The 11,480-nt window shown below is 31.3% G+C and overlaps 2 long non-coding RNA genes across 4 annotated transcripts in view; one reads left to right on the top strand and one right to left on the bottom strand.

The window, feature by feature from the left end:
* LOC129923959 (uncharacterized) overlaps positions 1-6,802 on the top strand; it is a 40,917-nt gene extending 34,115 nt beyond the window's left edge. For 2 of the 3 annotated variants that reach the window (XR_008775928.1, XR_008775927.1), the window contains exons 2-5: positions 757-937; positions 1,031-1,065; positions 1,907-2,314; positions 6,077-6,802. This is a non-coding gene — a long non-coding RNA (uncharacterized LOC129923959). Of the gene's footprint in view, positions 1-756; positions 938-1,030; positions 1,066-1,906; positions 2,315-4,354; positions 4,488-6,076 lie in introns of those variants that run through there. The other variant, XR_008775929.1, reaches the window with a different exon arrangement.
* On the bottom strand, positions 3,833-10,072 carry LOC129923960 (uncharacterized). The gene is made up of 2 exons (XR_008775930.1): positions 10,008-10,072; positions 3,833-4,124 (listed from the first exon to the last, which is right to left on the bottom strand). It is a non-coding gene; the product is annotated as an uncharacterized LOC129923960 (long non-coding RNA).
* Between the last annotated feature and the right edge of the window lie 1,408 nt (positions 10,073-11,480).

The following is an 11,480-nucleotide window of genomic DNA, read 5'->3' as shown; positions in this document are numbered from 1 at the left end:
GTTATTTATTGCGTGTATCCTCCGGCACATACTAGATACTATGCAACAAGTCTCATAACACACAACATTACACTAGACTAGTCCACTAGATTTAGGCTTAGATCTATTTAAATTCAACATTCAATTCAGCTTTATTGAAAAATGTTTCAAGTTGTCAGCACCTTAAATCTTCATCAAAGCATTTAAAATATAATTTCATAGATCTATACAATAATTCCATCATATGTAGTCCTAAATCTATTTAAATTCAATTTTGATAACATAAAAAAATGTATACCTAGATTTACGCTTTATCATGTTATTGTTGTCATTTTAATTTGAGAATAATATTACTCCCCCCCCCCAATTCCCTATGTATTCCTATTATTTCTATTTGTTTTGTTTCTTCCTCTCTGGGTTCCAGTCTAGTCTTGCAATGTTGTCTGCTGTTCTTCCCATTGTGTGCCCAATGCATCCCCATGTGCATCATTTGATTAATTAGTTTAGTTGTGCTGTCTGGTTGTTTAGGCAACTCTAGCTCCTTGGTCACAGACTGAGATGTACAGATCAAACCCACCCAGTAGTGCTACCATCTGCCTACAGACTGTGATATAAATTCTAGTTAGCAGAAAGGCCCAGACCTGACTTGGAGCCGGAGTCAGGGCCTCCTGACCTGCTAACACTTTACTTTTTATTTCTAAAAATAGATGGTTTTAAAAGATCTTTATTTAGACTACTAAACATTATTCATTATCATAGTTTATAATATTTTTTCAGATATATATATATATATGGAGAGAGAGCATAAAGGAAGGGTCACGGATTGCAGATGTCATACACAACAGAAGCAGAAAGAAGGGTAAAAATGCAACGGCGCCTGGTGATTATATATACCCAACCTGCGATCGCAGCAGTGTATCAAGGATTGGCCTCTTTAGTCACACAAGAAGTTGCAAAGGTAAAAGATCGTCTCTCCAGATGTAAAATGCCGCAGAATATATATATATATATATATATATATATATATATATATATATATATATGTTTACAGGATTTGATTTGGTGATCCCTCTTCAGAAACATCAGGTATGTTATTTAAATTTATGCATTAACAACCAAATAATAATGACTAGATATTTCTTATGAAATAATAGTTATTATGTGTACTCCTCAAAAGTTGTATTGGAATAATTTGTTTTTAAAACAAAGATGGACATTAAATTCAATTGTGATTGATTTCAACCCACTGATAAAGGGGCATGCTTGCAAGTATAGCAGCCAAAAAAAAACTAAATAAACAATAACCATACTTTTAGACTTAGATCCTCCCCCTCTGTTTGGTGCATTGAGTGGCAAGCTGTCTCCAAAAAGATCTGTCTGAAGTCTGTTCACCCATATTTATAGAAATATAAAAAGATTCTGACTTCTAGAAAAGATAAAAAATGGAAAGCCTAACTAAACTTTGACAATGTAATGGAAAAAAATCAATGTTGAACCATCCTAATAGTTTGTGATGAGAAATGTCATCAGCCACCTTGGCAGCAGTACCAAAAAAACTGCCAAGCCAAATGTTAGGCACTGTCATTTTTGTCTAGTAAATGATGTTTCACAGCAATACAGTGCAGCCCTTCATCAGAACAATGTTGCCTGAGTACTGAAACTTAAATAAGTTTAGAAACCTTTGAAAGCATCTTGTCAAATTACAACCAATACCTTCTGAAGAACTTTATAAAATGGTACTCAAAACAGCTTAGTTTTCTCTTTTAGTGAGTGCTGACAAAACATTAATGAGGAAGTGGACTCAAGATAAGGATACCATCATTTATATTACATTTAACTTATGCATTACACTTTTTATATTTTAAATTTTGCATTTTAAAATGTAATTTTTGCTTGCAATATTTTATCAACTTTTTTTTTTTTTTAGATCAAAGGAATGTACATGCTGCTGATATAGAAAAAGTTTCTGACTGCTTACAGATCAGTGTTCTTAGTTCTGCTATTGATTTACTATTGCATAATAAATAAACATGTAATGATCAATCACATTTTTATACCAAGTTCATCTAATGATTTACACAGCATATTATCAGCATTCACAGTTCATCTAATGATCTACATATGAAGCAGCACCATGCAGAGCTAACATCACCTACTGAAGAGAGTTTCCATCATGCTTTAGCAACAATCCAAAAACAAAATGAAAAAGTGGTTTCTTTGTTTGGGACAAGTCCTGAAAGGCCTTCAGAATCTGGGAGCACACTATTGTTAACAAGCAGTGTGTCATATGACCAGCACAATGACCAACAGCCTTTACTTTTCGAACCAAAGTCAGGTAACTATGAAACTATCTAAAGCACATAGGAGTCTAATGACACATTTTTACTAAACTTTAAATTAAATGGATCTTAAATGTCTAGTGAAACATTGTAATCAAACTATGATTTTTGAATATAGTCTAGTAAAACATTATGATTAAACTTTGTTTAGTGCATAAATGTCTAGTGAAAAATTCTGATAAAACTTTGTTTAGTTCATATGAGTGTAGTGAAAAATTGTGACCCAACTTTGTAATATGCATAAAAGTCTAGTGAAACATTTTGATCAAACTTTGTAAAGTTCATAGATGTCTGGTGAAACAATCTGATCAAATCTTTTTAGCGCATAAAAATCTAGTAAAACATTCTTATCACCTATGCTTATCTTATAGAAGTCTAAAAAAAAGTTCCCTTTTCAGTCCTTGTAATCTATAGGAAAGTTGATATTAAGGTTATAAATCTGTTTTTGTGGCCTACAGTTAACAAGCAGTTTGTCATGTCTCCTTATTAAAGGTTCTGGATTTGTTAGTGGTTTGCAGCTTGTTCATATTTCCTTTTTGAACTCATTAGTATTTCTGAACTTCTTTTTAATTTCTTAGACAGCTCATTAGGAGTATGGAACCCTTTCCTATGACAACTTTTTAGGAGTGTTATGGTATCATTGATATGTGTGTGTGTGTTTTATGATTAGGGTTAGTTATGCAATGAGAATGATGCAAGATAAGCCGCCTTGTCATTAGTGTTCTTGACTCCAGAATGCCTATTTGAAAGTACATTTTTTTAGTGAGTTAGATTTTCTTTGGAATACAATTTTTTCATTATTACTAAGTTTATTACATTTAGGCTTTCCCCCAGGATAGATTACAGTTATTCATTTCATTTAAACTTGATTTTCTTTATAATGTAATTCAAGTTCTGTTTTGTTTGTTGTAAAATGTTTTACATGTTTCGGATGTTCCTTCAGAGTTGAAGATAATTACTTCCTAGTCCTAACCTCCCGCAGGACGACAGGGGATGGGAGCGGGCAGGGTTTGAACCCTGGACCATCGATAAATCTGAACGACAGTCCAGCACGCAAACCACACGACCAGGCAGCCATCCAGTTCTATTTAGTATTAATCACAAAAAATCAATAAGTAATTTCAAGTTAAGATGTAATATACCTTTAGTAGTTTAATTGTGTACCAGCAGTTTGGTGCTTCAGGTCAACAACCATACACTACAAGGAGTTGTCAACTGGTTGATACTTACTTTGAGAACTCATTAGGAGTTTGCAACTTGTTAAGATTTTCTTAGCTCATCAGGAGTTTGCATCTTGTTCATATTTTCTTAGATCAGTGTTTCCCAAACTGTGTTCTGTAGAACCCTATTTAACTAGTAACCACAACATAAATTTATCTCTGTAAAAAAAAAACAACAAAATGTTTCGCTAATGACTCAAAATGTGTGAAGTGTTCCATTAAGAAAAATAATGCCTTAGAGAACTAACTAAGAGTTTGCAACTTGTTCATATTTCATAATATATAGCTCATTAGGAGTTTGCAACTTGTTTATATTTTATTAGACAACTTATAAGGAGTTTGAAATTCATTCATAATTCCTTGACAACTAAAGGAGTCTGCAACATGTTCATGTTTACTTAGACAGCTCATTAGGAGTTAAGAACCTATTCATGTTTCCTTAGAGAACTTATTAGGTGTATGGAACTTGTTCATATCTCCTTGACAGTTCATTAAGATTCTGCAATTTGTTCATATTTCATTTGACAGCCCAATAGGAGTTCAGAACTTGTTCATATTTCCTTTCTTGAAGGTCACCAATACATTTCTGTAAATAATGTTGAATAATGTCTATATTCAAATTTTTTTGAAATACTAAATTTGATTTAAATGGCTTTGGTTAGATTAAAATCATGTCTGAAACTTTGTCACAAGTTTAGAGATTGTCTATTCTTACTCTTAATTTTACCTTTTTATTAACTTGCGTATTTTTGTTTTTATTTCTTACTCATAATTTTTACCTTTTTATTAACTTGTGTATTTTTGCTCTTTTTTTAGGACACTGTTCAAAGATATTTAAAGATGTTGGCCTCACATCTTGACACTTGTTAGAGTGTAAAGATTTGACTTAACAAATGTTAAAATAAAAAGAGCACATTGTGGAGAGTTGACAGTCATTAAAAAATGTACATGTACTTATTCTGTTTAAAAAAATGTCCCTCTAACAAATAAAAAAAAATAAAGTAAATATATTACTCTTCTTTTTTGTAAGGTTTAGCTGATTTGCTTCACTTTCTTACCTTTTTTTTTTTTACACTTATAATAAACTTAGAAAATCAGTATTTGCTCAGGCTATGAGCAAACCACAAACAATACCAACTGAAATATACAGAAACTAGTTGACACAACATAACATGTGGTAAAAAAATGGGTTAGCTGATTTAACTAGAAAAAAAGCAGAAAAATTAGAGACCACTCTATTTGAAAAGTACAACAATCCAAAGTTATGTACTTAAAATCCAACCAAAGAAATGAAAAAAAAGGCAAACATAATGGGGGGGGGGGTCACTTTATCACATTGTCAATGTTTGGGACTGTGATAGAAGTTAGAAAAAAATTAATAAAATTTGTACTAATTAAAAATATATATAAAAAAAGTTTTTTTTAAACATTGTGTTTATTTTTTAGATGGCCACCATCTCCATAGAGACCCAAAAGACTAGACTAGACATGCCTAAAGCCTATCTTCTTAACTATAAAGTTATATAAAAAAATTGAAATTTCACAGTACATCCCCCTTATGTAAAATAGGCATATTGATCATTTTCTTATAAAATTGATTTAATTTTAGCTCTTTAAGGCATTCTGCTAAAAATTATCTTAATTGATTTATTAAACTTAGAGGATTTGAATTTTGCTGATGATATTTAGCTTCTATTTCATTTTTAAAAATGTCAGTCTAAAATTGGGCTAGCAGGCTACTAAACCAGATTATGATAATAAAATGCCTAGTAGACAATCTATTACTTTGGATGGATGTCTGTTACAGTCTGTCAACAACCTGAGTTGTATTATGAATGAAAAAATGCTGATGTCAAAGCAATGGTTAGTAATGCAAGAGTCTCCTCTATACAGCTCAAGAAAATTCAGACCTCAAAAGGCATATCTTTGAGAATTTAATTTATATTTTTCAAAACTGATAGGTTTTGCACTATGAAAGTATGAATTTGATATCTAGCTAAGAACAACTAGTAACACCTGTAATGTAACCAAGATAAATGGTACACACTGACTTGCTGGTCATCAAAATGTAGAATGGTCTGTTGTGTTATTGTGTCCCGGACCTACACTTAGCATGTAACAAATATAAATAGTACACACTGACTTGAGTCCAATTTTAATAATAATAATATACTGTAACTTCAAGCATTCAGTTACAAATCACTGGTTGAATGAGAAAATGCTGGATATCCTTCATAGCTGTTACACAAACATAATCCACATATAGAAATACAGTTACAAATGCATCAAAGTGATATCAAATAATAATTCCTTTAGAATAAGTATATCTCTGGTCAGTTGAGCATTATCCAAAAGTTCCATTAAATGTTTGTTCTAAACAATGTTTTCAATTTATAATTAAGATTTAATGTTGGTATATGTTTAAAAAAAAGAAAGTCTTTTGTTTGGTATTTAATTCATGTCTGAATTCATATCAATATAATGAATTTTAATGGTAAAAAGATCAGTGGCTGTTATTCATCTCATTTCTTTCTCCAGGATTGTCAGACTTCTGCTAGATGTTGATCTTTTCATCACAACACCAATAACTTCTTCTTGGAGTCAAGTAACAGTGTATATCACCTGAAAAAGCTATTTAAATTCCCTTAAAGATCACAAATTAATGCTGATGACATAAAGCACATTTATCCACGAAATCTTATGAACACATAATATTATGTTGTACAACTAAATAGTGGTGTCTGGAAATTTAGGCAGTGTGTATGTAGTGTATATGCTTATTTATTATTTATCTGTTTCTTAAACATAGGCTTATGTTCCCCGCGCTACCCAAACTATAATTCGGAGTGTGAAACATAACAGATTAACAGGTGCTATATTATGTTTCGTTTAACAAAGATTTTCTTACACTCTACATATTCCTCCCCCCCCCCGAGAGGTGGGCCAGGGGTAGTGGTAAGTATTATAATCACGGACTGAGAAGACCTAACGGCGAGCGAGAAAGGGGTTACGTCGTCACTAGATCTGTGTCAGCTCAATACAATTTTTTCTCTTCGTGGTGTAGTCTTAATCATAAACAGATAAAAATTAAAGTTTTAAGATACTGTTAATCTTCTATAATAAAATGCTTATTTCTTATAGTAATACGTTTCCCGTACTAGATCTTTATAATTTATTGTCATTGCTCTATATAGTATAGATCACTTACTCACAATGCATACTTTTGTTGAAAAGAAAAATAATTAAACATATCGTGTAGATATAGATGCGTATTTCATTATGTTCGTGTATATTTTTGTTTTATTTTATCAATATTTCGCTTTGCTTGGTGACTTAATAGATAAAATATAAATCTAATTGTTAATATATATTTTGTTGTTGATAATTTCTTAAATAGAAAAAAAGAAGAAATAACAAGTTGTTCATCAAATGATTATTAACATTTTATTTAGACCTTCATTTGAGTAAATAAAAAAAACATAGTTGAACGCATAAGAACAAAACACTCTCTTTAAAACATGTTATTTGAAGTTCAATATAGATAAAGGAGATCAATATGCTTAAAAACAACATGATGGGCGGAATAGATCTAGTTATCTGGGCGTCTGAACTTCTAAATCTTGTATATCTAGTTCTAGATCTAGAGCAGGGCTGAGCAAATAACGACCCCCCTGGCCACAAGTGGCCCGCTGGAGTGTTTTATGTTCTAATATTACTGTAAGAACTGGTCGATGCTGACTGACAGTAATTTAACAGCAGTCGCAAGGATTACAACTAGTAATATATCTAAAACATTTTTAATCTTTTAATTTTCACAATGAAATCATTTTCTTTTTACTCCAGCGCAAGAACACCATCCAATCCAATCTTTCGTTCAGCCTTTTTTTTTTTTTATACATTTGCGTCATTCGCGATTTCACTAGTTGGTCACGTGACAGGGCCCAGCTCTTGTCCCTATCGGTTATACAAATGGGTCAAATGAAATTTTCTTTAATTGTGATTAATTTAATTTAGCCATAGAAAGAAATAATGAGGTAGCGCTGTCTTTAATCTAGAATAAATAATCAATGTAATGTAGGTCGATTGTATTTAATATTTAATAGATCTATATCTCATGTTTATTGTGTATTTCAAATAAATGTTGTTGTTTTTTTAACTTTTTTTTGTGACTTCACGAAAGGTATTGTGTATGTGTTTTTTTTTTGCTTTTTTTGTTTGTCTTTGACTGTTTACAAAACGTATGGTATTCTATTTTGGCCATATTTCATAATGTGTAGCAATTCATCACTTTTAATTTAAATTTATTCTAGTTTACTAGTTAAATTTATATGAAGAGATGCTCGTCCCTCCTCTTTTCGCATTCCGGACTTGGGACCAGACAGTGGTGAAGTTGCCGACATTGCAACTAACTAATCCTAACTATAGGCAACATTTTTTTTTTACTTTCATCATGTAGGCTTCTTTTACACTCATATCCGTCATGTAGTCTTGTTCAACCCACCCACATTTGCTTATCTTCTTAAGAGTGGTCCAGATGTTTAATTATGCCTTATGGTTAACACTCTTTAGGGCCTTCCTCTGCCTATAAATCCCCCTTTTTTATGTACTTATTAAAGCTGGATACTCTAGTTAACACCTAGTTGAATGCTAGACAGAATGGCAGCTATAGAAGTAATAAAAATTTATATAAGGAGAGATGGTTCATTGAAAAGTCATTGTCTTTTACACTCATCTACGCGTTTGCAAAACATTGGTAAAAAGATTTTTAAATGAGAATAGCTTTGAGAATTTTAAAATAGTTTTTTAAATGTATTTATATGCCTATTGTATATTTTCACTATAAAGTAAACAATGAACTAAGAATTTTAAAAAAATCTAAACATCTATAAACATAATTAAAAAGGAACAAAAAAATAACAACAACACAAAACTTCTTTATTTCTTTCTTTAGATATACATAAATAAAATTAGTTTTAACATAAATGATCAGTGCAGAACACCATACTTTTTTTCGGCTAAACAAGTGGAGAAAGAGAGATAGGTGTGCGCTGTTGGGTCATGCCATTTCGTCAGCGTACTGATAGACAATTGAAAACTTATTGACCTAAATTACAAGGCTCCCAACCTGTATTTATTTAATTATACTTTTGATTTAAGCCATTATTTTTATTGGGACATGATTATAACACAAATTAATCAGATCCTGTACCTTAGAATTAGATCTAGACATCGCCAGGAAAAAGGGAGGAGGAGTGGTCGTGAATGTCATGAACATTTTTTTTCGCAATTAAAATAAAAATATAAAAATAAAAGTTATATGGATATATAGAGTTATTTAAACACTCATTGCATTTTGTTTTGCAATATTTTTGAAAGCTGCGAAGAAGGTTTGAATCTTTAAGCCACATATACTTCAGTCAAATGTGTTTACGAAACCTGGCGCGGTCCAATAAACGACAACTTGTCGTTGACGTGGCCGTCTTATTAGTGTAGATTTGATATCCTAGTATCTAGTTCTAGAGTATTCTAGACCTAGATTGGCTAGATATACATTTCTAGATCTCTTACGTAGATCTAAATCCATATTGTAAAATTCTAGATCTAGATCTATAATATGTCTACTTCGGGATTGTAGCATTCACCAACCTATGCTTAGATAAGTTAGATCGCGATTTTCTAAATCAAGTAGATCATACTCTTACTCTTACATATCTATCTTAATATCTAGAATATAGACTTGTGACTCTTTCGGCTTCTGTTGCCAGAGTAATTTCCTTGTTTAAACCAATTTTAATTTCTAGATCTACGAAGTCTACACGATGACGATTCTTTAAAAACATTATTTGATTTAAGAAATTGTTGGATAAAATTAAACTTTAAAAAGAATTAAGCAAAGTTATAGATCTCTAGATTCTTATCTACGTAGGACTAATAAGTTCACTTCAGCTGTGAGCCTGTGTTAAAGCGTCCATTGACAACCAATCATATAAGAGAAAAAAAATCACGCGAACCAATCGGATTATTCTTGCCTGTAAACAGAAGATATATATATATATATATATATATATATATATATATATATATATATATATATATATATATATATATATATATATATATATATATATATATATATATATATATGTCTTAGCAGTTCTTTTTATAGTCAAGAAACGCATTTATATAGGAGGGAAGAAACTTCAAACTTAAATAATTAATTTTCATTGGATGTCTTTTTATAGTATGACCTTAAAAAAAAACAACAAACGATGAGACCAAACATGGCGGGCTCCCTTTAACCATTGTGTATGAATATCAAGTAAAAACAATGAATCTTTTGGTCATTTTCAGCTCTTATATGACAAGGTGACCATTATTAAATGCATTTTTACATAAAAAAATAATATTTTTCAATGTAATCATTAAGTAAAATGCGTGCAGCACGGGGCTTTAGTGAATGAATGCTTACATATAGTGGCGTCCCATACACGACAGCAGGATCTCATGAGGATGCTGGGGGATTATGTGCTGCTCCATGCAGCCAGTCTGCCAATGTGTGTGTGTATGTATGTGTGTGACACTGTGTGAGGGATTATAAATAAGCGAGAAAAAAAAAGTAAGATTACTAAGATGCATCACTTTTTAATTGAAGATTGGGTGGTAGTGCAAAAAAATAAATAAATCCACCAATGCACCCACCCATCATTGACAGAAAAAAAAAAGATTCCAAATATTATCTATTAAAGGCATTAAAGGGAAACTCCGATAGTTTTTCAAATTTTAGTTATTGACTTATTTAAATTCTGCGTAAAAAGTTGTAATAGTAAACATTATATCATTTGTTATTTAAATGCTCAGAAAATTTTATATTTGATAAATTAGACAGAAAATTCTCCACGCCCCCAAAAAAAACGGGGTTCTGTGAGATTTTGTTTTAAGTTATTTCATGCGTCACTTCCCTAAACAATACTGAAAGAGAAACTTGAAACTTTAACCAATCGTATCGCTTCATTCTTACAGTAGCTATTAGGCTGTTAGGCTTAGTGACGGCCTAGTCCAGAGCTATGATACAGTTATTTATATAAACATGTATAGATAGATCCAAAAGCATTAGGATAACTAACTCCAGAAAAAAAGTAACATTTTCATCTAAGCCTCTCCCTATCCCAAGAAGTAAATAGATCGTGTGTCTGAATGATTCGAACAAACTGGTCAGTGTAAGACTAGTCTAGACTACGTGTAGTCGGTCATGACAAGACAACCGAGCGATAGTGTTTGTTGTGTGTTGAGTGGTCTGGCGAGAAAATACACACTGCCGTGATTAGTCAAGCATGTAAATCTACTTTTAATACGCATTTTTTCTTTGCTTACAAGATCCTAGATCTAACTGCATAGACAAAGATATATTTCTTTTACGAGAATGTAAACTTTGCTGTATGGTCTCCTGTTATACTTTCAATAGTCAATAGATTAAAACACCTTTGTGACGTCACATAGAAACCCGGTGAAAGTCTGACTGTTTTGGATGCGCAGAAAAATTACGTCAGAAAAACATCAATTACTAAGTTATTATTGCAAATAAAAAAAAAAAAGAATCATATATTCATTATCTGTAAATCAAAACACATATTATATCAAAAATTGTCAAAGTCATCGGAGTTTCCCTTTAACTCCATATGACCATAATAAAGGCTAAAAGAAAAAAAAGATCGATATCAATTTCCACCTTATCTTAAAAATATTACATGTTGACAGCATCATAAATCAAAATATAACTTCGCAGATCTATTTTCTAATTTTACTATTCGACTAGATATAAGCCTAGATCTATTTTAATTCAATATTTATTTCAACTTTATCTTCATAATAATACACGTCAATAGCACCTTAAATTTTAATCAAATTATAACTTCACAGAACTATTTATGTCTCTAAGTAGACC

The sequence above is a fragment of the Biomphalaria glabrata genome, chromosome 18 (genome assembly GCF_947242115.1).
Source record: "Biomphalaria glabrata chromosome 18, xgBioGlab47.1, whole genome shotgun sequence".
NCBI classification, from domain to species: domain Eukaryota; kingdom Metazoa; phylum Mollusca; class Gastropoda; family Planorbidae; genus Biomphalaria; species Biomphalaria glabrata.
Note: the sequence above shows the minus strand (reverse complement) of the source record. Positions and strands in the feature narration are given on the sequence as shown.